Source organism: Triticum aestivum, chromosome 5B (assembly GCF_018294505.1).
Source record: "Triticum aestivum cultivar Chinese Spring chromosome 5B, IWGSC CS RefSeq v2.1, whole genome shotgun sequence".
Classification (NCBI taxonomy): domain Eukaryota; kingdom Viridiplantae; phylum Streptophyta; class Magnoliopsida; order Poales; family Poaceae; genus Triticum; species Triticum aestivum.
This window is the reverse complement of record NC_057807.1, coordinates 692789665-692801080: the sequence shown is the minus strand read 5'-3', so window position 1 is coordinate 692801080 and position 11416 is coordinate 692789665. Positions and strand designations below refer to the sequence as shown.

General features: G+C 43.4%; 1 pseudogene; it reads right to left on the bottom strand.

Annotated features, from left to right (window-relative positions):
• Positions 1–4823: 4823 nt before the first annotated feature.
• The window catches only part of LOC123114289 (putative disease resistance protein RGA1), a 39761-nt pseudogene continuing 33168 nt past the window's right edge, over positions 4824–11416 (bottom strand).

Here is an 11416-nt window from a genome sequence, read left to right as displayed (position 1 = left end):
TCTAAAAAGACAAATATTTAGAAACGGAGGGAGTAGATTAGAACACCACGGAGGCATACATACCTCCTCAGAATAGTAAAATGATAAAACCAAATGAGTAGCCTGTTTGTGTTACCGAATGAGGCTTAATTCTCTACTAGTATATTAGTACATCTTTTGTGGGAAGTCACTGCAGAAAATTTGGTCACGTAGATCTCATCCCCATCCTCGAGCGACAAGTCCTGCTTTATTAGTACTCGTAACCAAAGAAGATTCCATCCTAAGTTACCAAAGTGCACTACTCAGAAAAGGCTTATACGTGGGCTCAATTTAGTGGCGGGCAGAGCTGGATACCCACCATAGCTATTTTAGAGAAGTTTCAGTGACGGGTAACAAAAGGCGCCCACCAAGGGTACATGATCTGCAGTGGCTGGCAAAAGTTTTCACCCGCCACTCGTAGATTCTTCTAGCCTGGAGCCGTTGGCAAAATTATTCACCGCCACTTCACCGTAACTCAGATGGTGAGCTTGGTGATGATGTGCTACAGAAGCGACAAACTGTATGCAGTAAGGACAATATCTCCACATACAACAACGGGTAGGAGGTGGTTGCGTCGTGTTTGCAGAAGAACAGCGAGCTGTCAGAGCATGTGGCAACAAAGTCAATGGTCGAGAGGAAGCAGGTGAAGCGAATAAACCATGAGGCTGCTCCCAATGCACCGGTGCTTAGAAGAGGTGCTAAGTGTATTAAATGCCTTAGCAACTATACTCCCTCCTTTCCGGTTTATAAGGCTCAATTCAAAAATCTCACCAACCAAGGTAGATGATGAGTGGTGGAATACTTTTTGTAGTTTGCAAAAGCACACAATTAATACTCTTGTTTTCCTCAAAAAAGTATGTTTACCAATGCATTAATTGCAATGCATGCATGCATAAATTACATGCATTGGTCAATTTTCTCTTAATACTTGCATGCAATGATTTAATGCACATTGAAATCTGAACATGTGATGGGAAACAACCAAATTGAGCCTTATAAAATGGAAAAACTAAAATTTTGAGATAAACCCTATAAACCGGAAAGGAGAGAGTACTTCCCAATGCACCGGTGCTTAGTTTCTTGTAGCTAAGGTTCCATCATTTAATTAGTTGTGGGATCTTAAGTAGTATGGAAACTTTGTGGCCTCTTTGTGACATGCACTCAAATAAGTACTGAGCATATTTGGTAATTTGTATGACTAGATAGCAAAACTTTGAACTGAACTGAACTCAGTTTGATTCTGTACAAACATTGCTACAGATTTGCATATTTATGCAGCTGTCCTTCAGTTAGTGATACTTCTGAATATGCTAATACCCGTACATTTGTGCATACGACATTCCTTCTTATTGTCTAGAAAAAATTAACTAGTGATACAAGCTGACTTGTGTAGAGTAAAATCAGCAAGTACGTTTCGACAAACACTCAAATTAGATGGTCCTGATGTGCAAAAGAAATCGATGACTGTAGTTTATATCAAACTAGATAGTTAGTATTTGACAATCTGACTGCAGTTTATATCAAACTAGGAATCCATGGACTTGTGAAAAATTAGATTCAAAGAGTAAGAGAGAACTGATGCTATCAATCTGCAGTCATGCACGAGTAGTGGCACAAGTGAATAAATAGATTGAAAAAATGATACGAATCAATGGGTGACTGCAGTTTATATGAACCTTCTGTCTTTCACTTTCTCTTCCTCTTCCAGTCAATTGCATACTGAATCCATGGACCTATGATACGGCGGAGACTGGCCGGAGGAGCTGCTGTTGACGGCGAATAGAGGAGGAGCCGGTGGTGGCACGGCAAACAAAGGCGGAATCAGTGGTGTTGCAGCTAACAGATGAGAGGACCACGCAGCGCCGCTGCGACCTTCTCCCGACCATGGTCCATGTGGCTGGCTGAAATCAAGGATGGGACGGCGGCGCTGCGTGCGACGATGAGGGGCGAGGCGGTGCTGCGGGTGGAGGCGACGACGCTAGGCTGGGAAGAAGCGGCGGCAGGGGCTGCACCTGGGGGAGTTGGGGAAGAATGGGAAGAGGGAGGCGACGACTGAGTTCAGCGCATGGGATCGAGTAACCCCACCTTTTGCCTAGGTATCTGCGTCTGGCACCGTTTCCTCGCGGGGTTACTGAACGAGACTCTCTCCTCATTAATTAACGTGACACATCAGCTTTTTGCTAAGCTGGCAGGCTTAGCACCGATCCAGGCTGGAGCACTCGGACTAGCCTGAACATGATACCTGCTTGAGGCTGTAGAGGGGCTTTGTTAGGCGAGTCAGATGTGTTTTGGTTTGGAGTGTCGATGAAGCCGACAAGTTGAAGGCAGAACACCTCCTCGTTGAGTGTCTAGTGAAGGAATGGGTTCTTCAAGCCAAGCTGGTTGACTGGCCAGCCACGCGAGGCGAAAAAGTCTCCCCGCAATCCACATCGAGGCGCCTCCAAAAGCCGTACACAACCCGCAAAAGGGAAGAAATAACAGATTCAAGGTCTGTGATAATAGATTCGGAAATTTAGCACTATGGTCCAAAAAGGGAAGAAATAAGAAGCTCTTTCGATCAAAATCACTAATTAAGGAGTACTCATTGCAAAGAGCACTCCCATATTTCCGGATTGCGACAAGTGGCGCTTTGTATGTGTGCCACTTGTCGCAACCTGGGAGTTTTCTAGTTTTTCGTAAATCTGTTTATTCAAAATATTTTATGTCTTAAACCGTGCGTTCAAATCTTGAACCATTTTTATCATTGGATTCCTCGTGCCGAGATCTTCAAAACTAGATTCCATATTGATAGGTTTTGACGAACTTTTTTTTCACGAAAAAGCCGGAGAAAAAACTGAACCGGGAGCACGGGTTTTTTCCCTTTCCGAAAGAGGCACGTCCGTACCTCTCGTGAAATCACAACCATGCCTCTCGCGGAAGCAAAACCGTGCCTCTCGTGAAATAAAAAAAAACGCTTATCTTTCCTGTTTCCGAGAGGCACGGCCATGCCTCACGTGGAAGGAAAAAACAAAAAAAAGCGTATTTTTTCGTTTCCGAGAGGCACGACCATGACTCTCGCGAAAGCACAACCGTGCCTCTCGCAGAAGGAAAAAAAATAGAAAACACAATTTTTTTCGTTTCCGAGAGGCACGGCCGTCCCTCTTGGGAAAGCACGACCATGACTCTCGCGAAAGCACAACCGTGCCTCTCGCAGAAGGAAAAAAGACAGAAAACACAAATTTTTTCGTTTCCGAGAGGCACGGCCGTCCCTCTTGGGAAAGCACGACCATGACTCTCGCGAAAGCACAACCGTGCCTCTCGCAGAAGGAAAAAAAACAGAAAACAAATTTTTTTTTCGTTTCCGAGAGGCAAGGCCGTCCCTCTTGGGAAAACACAACCGTGCCTCTCGCGGAAGGGAAAAAAGAAAACGTGATTTTTTTCCGTTTCCAAGAGGCAATGCGGTGATTCTCGCGAAAGCAAAACCGTGACTCTCATGACGAAAGAAAACACATTTTTTCGCGGAAGAAAATTTGAAAAAAAAATTGATCCAAAAGTTAAGAAAGACCGGTGAAAAACTGAAACGTCGAAAACCCCGAAAAAAACCGTTTAAAAAGGCAAAAACGTGTGCGGAATAAAAATCCGGAGGAAGCACCAATATAGCGACACGTGGCGGGCGGCTAAGAGCGTGCCAAGTGGCGCTGATCTTTGTGAGGCTCCCGAAGTAGCACTTGTCAACTAGGTACTCCTTCGGTTTTCCTTCCTCTGTTGGCTACTGGGCCTCAATGGGCCGCGTGTAGTAATATCGGGCTCCGTAAATCCTTTCATAGGCTAGGCGGCTGCAAAGCAAAAATCTCCGGCGGCTGCGACGCGGGCGGGCTCTCTCCTCCCCCTCCGGCGATGAAGACGCGAGGGCTCTCCTCCTCCTCCTCGGGGGACGAAGCGGCAACGCGAGCCCGCTGGTCCTCGGTCGCGAGTCGCGAGTCCCACCCGTTTTAGGTCAGCAGCCACTGCCCGCCGTCATCCTCGATAGTCTGCCTCGCTCGTCGAGTTAGGGTAGCCTTCGGGGGTTGTGGTGTACGGGTACGTTTGCGCGGAACAGGCGGTGGCATGTATTCCCTCCGTTCCAAAATAGATGACTCAATTTTATACTAACTTCAGTACAAAGTTGGGTCATCTATTTTGGAACGGAGGGAGTAGATCGCTCACCCCCTCTCACTCTGCTGTCACCCCCTGTGCTCTGCTTTCTTTTCTGTCACTCTGCTATCGCCCTCTGTGCTCTGCTTTGCTCTATTACTCTGCTATGTCCCGGCTCCTCGCGGGTAATAATGACACTTGATGTCCTAATAGCCTGCTACTAGTACTACTGAAGAGCAGTACCAGCATATGTTGCCGTGTTGTCAATGTATATCACATTACCTAATTCATGAACTCAAAACTCAAAACTCAGGATAGTTTGGTACTTATGTAGGTTGATACTGTACCACGGAATACATACTGATCTTGGTTGACTTTATCAGGCCACTTTGGTCAGTTAGTTTCAGTCTGAGCGGAAAAGTGAAGTGCTAATTAAGTTCGAACAAACCTGTTTAAATTCCCTCATTGACTTATAGAACATGTTCTCCACTTGCGTGAGTTTTTCTGGTCAACGGAACAGAGATTAATGTGCTTTGTGAAGGATTCAGTTCTATTCCAACTAGTCCTTTAAAACTTGGGTGATCCATTTATATCTAAACTCAGGGGCTTCATTTTGTAGTCACAAAGTTATTGAGAACGGGCAGGATTCATGATAAACAGCAGTCTTCTGGTCAACCCAGCACGAAATGAAGGATTCATGATCAACTAATATAATGACTTTTACCATTTCGTAGTCACCAAGTTATTCAGATCTAAAACTGCTATTCCGACATCAACAAGTTATTCAGAAGTAAAACTGCTATTCTGACATCAACAAGTTGTTCAGAATTAAAACTGGTAGACATAACAAGAGAGCTCACATATAAAACACTTCCGACATAAGTAACAATATAGCATGCATATTCTGACTAAATTTTCGACAGAATCACGTAGCACCGGTTATACTCGGCAACAATACCCGGAAACAGGGAAAGGTTCGTGAGTTTGACATCCGCCAGGAAAACCCACTAGTTATACTCTGCTAGAGTATAACCTCTGGGACGAAAAACCTGGCGCATTAATCAATCCGCCCCGCCAATCAAGTTTGGACATAATAGCAGTACAAGAAACACAAGAAGATGACAGCTGCTGAGAGGCATTAGCCGCACTAGCTAGCATCACCCCCTTCATCAACCCCTCGTGGGCATGCACCAGACGGAATTTTGAGCTGCATGAGAAAGAACAGTGATCAGGAAGTGCACTGAGTAGTAGAAAAAACAAATGAGACTACATGCTGCAACGATAATTAACAATTGGCAAAACAACTTAGTTGCGAGAGACAGTTTCATATTACTTCCATGTTCATTTAGTTCTTCGAATTATTTGGAACTATTGCCGTAGGTTTGACATTCAGAGAAAATATAGACTTGGTATACATGTTTAATCCTACACAAAAAGGGTGCAACAAATTATGAGGCACTCGAACAAAAAAGACTTGCATGGTGTAAGCACACGTACCTTGTTTTCGCAGGCTGCTCTCACTTCTTGGCTACCACAAGAAGCTGCCTCTTTTCACGGGCTGTTTTATCCCCTTCAATTTTCTACAGGTCTTAATCCACACATTTGGTATTTCTGAAATGGCATCTGCTCCACCAACGGACACAAGCTCTGGACAATCCCGAAGCTCTAATTCCTCAAGTGATGAGAGGGTACTGCTCCAAAGGTGGTCTGGAATGGATATCTTATGCCGACAGTCCAATAATCTTAGTGAAACAAGGGACTGCAGGTTTTCTAGGCCGCTGGGGATAAGTGAAGAAATATCCCCACATGCTTGTAAGTGGAGACTTTGGAGGGACGATGGTAATACAAATCCCCCCCAGTTGATTATAGGGCACTGAGTAACTTCCAAATTCTTAAGAGAAGAGAAACTCCCATACCTTCTGCCATGCATGGTCATGGTCGACAACTTTTCACAGCAGATAATTGTAATACTCTCAATGGCAGGTAGATATTCTTCTCCTAGGAGACCATCAATGGTTGACAGTTGACAGCAGTCACTGATGGTTAGGGAAGTAAGGTTGGTGAAGACATGTCCTGGTTGTCCAATAGATGTAAGAAATACACAATCCAAAATGCGCAGTTCCTGTAGAGCTGGAAGATTCCACATTTGTAGTTGGATGGATGTGAGACGCTGGCATGACAAGGAAAAGTAGGTGAGAGAGAAGCATTGGATATTGGCTGCAGTGAGATTCCCGCAATCATTTCCCTCGCTACCTAGCTCGAGCTTCTTGAGAGAACGTGCAGCCAAACTTTGGGAGTTTATTTTCCCACATGCCGCCACCTTGAATATTTCAATGCAACAAAATTCGTTGAATTTTTCGGTGGGTACTGATATTAAGTTCTCGCAATTCGTTATTGCAATTTTCCTGATGACTGGTAGATAAGTCGGATGTAGAAACTGTTCGAGACTTGATAAATGGTCGCACCGATGAATGATTAGCTCTGTCAGGGACGAGAAACCCATGTTGCTACTGATGATGTTGATTGGCACTGTAGGTATCTCGAGTCGAACACACCAAGATAATGTAGCAGATGTTAAGCCTGCCAGGCTTTGTGGCTGAAACCAGCTGGGAAGCGAAACACCTGGGTAACAGTCAAGGACTAGAGACTTGGCACCAGCAGGAGGTTGTAGATGTCGAAGGACTTCTATCCCGTTTTCATTACCCCCAGATTGACTCACCTAGGAACTCCATCCCAGCGTTAGCTTGTCAAGATATTCCTTATTTTTCAGTTCGGCTTCTGCTGAATGATCCTTTCTTAGCTTGTCAACATTACTTATCTCCAAGTGTCCACGAAGTTGCTTCATATTCTTTATGAACCTACATCCTAGTCCCTGCTCATCACTGGCTGCATCAAGATTTAGTCCATAATAAAATCCTTCCTTTTTGAATCCTCTAATATTTGGACCATATTTAAATCCCTGAGATTGAAATCTCCATAGGTTGACCAACATACTGAAGTCACTAGGCAAGCTTTCAAGCTTGCATTTCTTGACACATAAAACCTGTAAATTATGGAGCATACAGATCGTTCTAGGAAGACTTGTCACCGAACAAGCTCTGGATATCTTAAGGTACTGAAGATGCTTCAATTTGCCAATGCTGGCTGGTAACTCTTTCAAAGACTCAAAAACAATGACACGCATACGCAAAAGTTCACTGCACCAATCTTCCAAAAAACCAGTTGTAGTTTTTTTATTTGCTAAAGGCTTGTCGCAAAGTAGGGTACGGAGCTTTTTGTGCTGGCATAGGATTGGCAAGTAAGAATTGTCGATGTCATTGCTAGATAGTACTGACAGATGGCGGACATTTGGAGGAATTCTTCTAAAGTCATCCTTCGTCTTCACAATGAAACAATCATCCTCTGAAACTTTCTGTGCCATATCATGCAACAAGTCATGGATTACGTATTTACCTTGAACTTTTTGAAAGAATGACCGATTTAAAAGTTCATTGAAGTATTGACATCCAATATCTTGAACTGGAATAACACCCTGGCGTTTCACAAAGCCTTCTGCCGCCCAAATTTCAGCTAAGCTGTCCTTTTCAAACTCCTTATCTTTGGGGTACACAGCACAGAATGAGAAGCATCTCTTCAAGTGGAACGGCAAATACATGTAGCTCAACCGAAGAGCTGGCACAATATCAGTTGCCTCTTGGTCCAATGCCCACAATTCACTGTCTAGTATTCTCTTCCAGTGTGATGTATGAAGGTCACTCTGTAACATGCGTCCAAGAGTTTTAGCGGCTAATGGTGAGCCCTTCAACTTAGGGAGTATGTCTTTACCAATGGGCTCTAACCCTGGATAATCATCAAAACTACCAGACCCAAACACACATAGTTTGAAGAAATCCCAAAAGACGTCACCCTTTAATTCTTCCAGTATAATTGGTTCCATAGTGTGCACTAACCGAGCTACCTTTTGTGATCTAGTGGTGACCAACATCATACTTCCTTGTAGCACATTTTTGAATGGTGCACAGAAGGTCTTCCAGCGTAGGCCATGTTCCTTCAGAGCATCATCCCACATATCATCGAGGACAATCAAGAACCTTTCATTGCTCAGTATGCCAGAAAGAACATGCTGGAGAGAATTTAGATTGTCAGTTGTTGCCTTTTTACCTGGATAGGATCCTATAGCCTCTTTAGTTAACCTCTTCACATCAAAATCATCTGAAACGCAAATCCAAATTATTGTTTTGAAGTGAGACTTCACTATTGGATGACTACAAATATGCTGGGCCAAAGTGGTCTTTCCAATACCCCCGATTCCCACTAATGGTAAAACTGGAAGATCAGATAATCTTGATTCATTACTAACTTGGTTGCTCGTTGATGCACCATCTGCACTAGGTTTCCACTTGCGTTTTGAACCAGCGCTAATATTTGTAGGCACATTGAGCAATCTCATCATCTTCTTTAGCAGCACATCACGACCAAATATTTTTGTTTCATTGCAGAACGAGGTAGTCTCTGGCCTGACTGTTTTGTCAAACCGTGGTGTCACTTCACACAACCCCATTTTCTCTAGGTATTCGGAAATATTAACCAACCTTTTATGGATATCATTGACTTTGCTGAAGTTGCGAAAGAATTCATTAATAGATAATTTGCTTTCATTGCCTTCCACTTTCACCTTATGGTTGTACCATTTAAGATCATCAAGAAGGTCTTCAGCATCATAGACTGCATCCTTGAGGTATGGAATGAGGTTGGCAACACAATCCTTGTGGCTTCTCCACTCTGCTCGATCAATGAGGTCATGCATTGCCGGAAGAGTATCCCTCAGAAATTCCAAGCCACTCTGCAACTGACATATCTCATCTTGAAACCTTTCCTCTCGAGTGTCTCCCCATTTAGACGAAATAGCAGATCTAGCCCACTCAAAAATATTGTCAAACTCACTGATGCCACTAGGGACCCCAGCAATGCCAACCATTATATCCCTGATGCCAAGAGTATGAGCACTTCCTTTCTCCCTATTGACAATAAATGTACAAAATGAGCAAATATATTTTGTGGTCAGAGGATGCTAATAAAAGGTATAAGTACGGTAAGCTATATGTGATGCAAACATATACACTATATGTCTTTCCAGTGTTGTGTGGTTACCCTTTGAGCCGTAGTTTCCATGTATAGTTCATGAAGAAGTTCAGAAAGAATAATGATTTGTGGAAGTGACTTAAAATATGTCTTCAATGATATATGTATACTACTAATAAAGTTTATGTTTGTAAATGGAAAGAAAAGTAACAAAAATATAAGCCCATTGAATAATAATAATAATAATAATAATAATAATAATAATAATAATAATAATAATAATAATAATAATAATAATAATAATAATAATAATACGATGATGATGATAATGATGACGATGATGCAGATGATTGTGATAGTGATAAATAATTATATAGTTTCGGCCTGTACATTAGACACATTTTTGGAAGATAAAACCATTTCATATATTTAGGAATAAGACATATACCGTACTAAGCGATACCCTGCGTTCTGCCGCGAATTTAGAGATTTTATTTCTAAATATTGTACACAATATAAATTCAAACTTAAGATTTAAACCGTGTGGGAATTTCTATAGAAACTAACCAAAAAACCAAAAAATAATAATACAAAAGTTGAACATCTCATAAATTAAATGCTGTGGCATTTAAAATCCAATATGGATGTGGCATGGTAGATTGACTCGCATATTCAGCTCAGACGGTCGTTAGTTGACTAAGCTAGCAAATCCAATGGCTATAATAATTTGGATCATGTAGAAGCACGCATGCGCGGGAAAATAGCAATTCTGACTTGCAGTGGGGATTGTTCATATAGTATACTCGATGATACCCACACTTTGTTATGGAAATATTTTTGCAGTATATTTCAATGATATTTGGTTGTATGAAACATGCTTATTTGAAGTAATAATATGAGAACAAAAGTTAAAACTAAATATGATTTATTGTATTTGATTTTTGTAAAATTATAAAATATTTCTTAAATCTATATAGCATAATATAATAGAAATTCTCATGCGTGTTTGCATGTTGAGGTGAACTTTCTCCTATGCATGGTTACATGTTGAGGTGGACATGTTTCCATGCATGTTGCATGGTGAGGTGGCATGCTTGCATTTTGAGAGAAATACATTAGTGGGATCTAGCTATTTCGATATAGAATGAAGATTGATAAGTAGTACCATATATCTATATATGGTTTAATGGTTGTAGGTAAACAAGAATTGCACTCTTAGAAGGCCACTCAGGGTCCACCAACCTAGTTCCTATAGAACTTGGGTTTAGAATCTAGAAGATAGCCTGAGGGGAAGGTGCCGCCAGGCAAATCCTGGATGGCATCGGTGACAACGCCCCTAGATCTTCCCCTATCTCGAGGCTTGGGCTACTGCGAGGCGCTTGCCTAAGGCGATGAGTGTGGGCACCGCGGTGAGCCTTGACTAAGGCGATGATTGTGGGCACCGCGGTAAGCTGGCTCCGGCGGGCACAGCAGGTATGCGCAGAGGAGTGTGGTGCTTGTGTGCAGGCGCCGAGGGCACTAGCTTGCGTGACGCTATGGTGGCCAGTAGATCTGGGGTGTGCGTGTGTGCATGGTGCTTGGGCGTTGCCCCAACAAGGATATGTGGTGTGCGTTGTACGGAAGGCGCACGACAGGTGCCCCCATCATGGGTCTGCTGGCGGGGGCCTTGCAGGCTCCGTTGGCCTGGTGATCGCACGACGACCCATTGGGCGGGCGATTAGATGTTGTCATTTCATGTGCGAGATCTGCTCGCTGGGATTGGCAGCATAGGAGCTTTATTTCTAGGGCGGTTACCCTAGATCTTGGACGGTGGCGGCAATGACGTGGAGGCTGGGTCTCGAGGTGGTGACGACCTCTATGAGGCCGGCGGCGGTATGGAACGCCCCCTCCACCAATAGATCGGGTTGAATGCGGCTCAATGGGCGACACATGCATCCCTTCTGTAGGCGCCAAGTCATGTGTGTCGCCGACAGGTAAAGTCGCGAGCGGGTGCTACACACGAAGTCTTATGTGGAGACATCAAGTCATGCCTACAGTCGCCAGGTGCTGCTTGGTGGATCTGGAGGAGGTGTCATATTTTTCCTATTGCTGTCGACGGAGTGAAATGTGGAAGCTCGAGTAGGTTGTCCAGAGCTAGTAGTCTTGACACGATGGTAACAGGGGCACGGGTTTCTACCTAGGTTCGGGCACTCATTGAATAAAA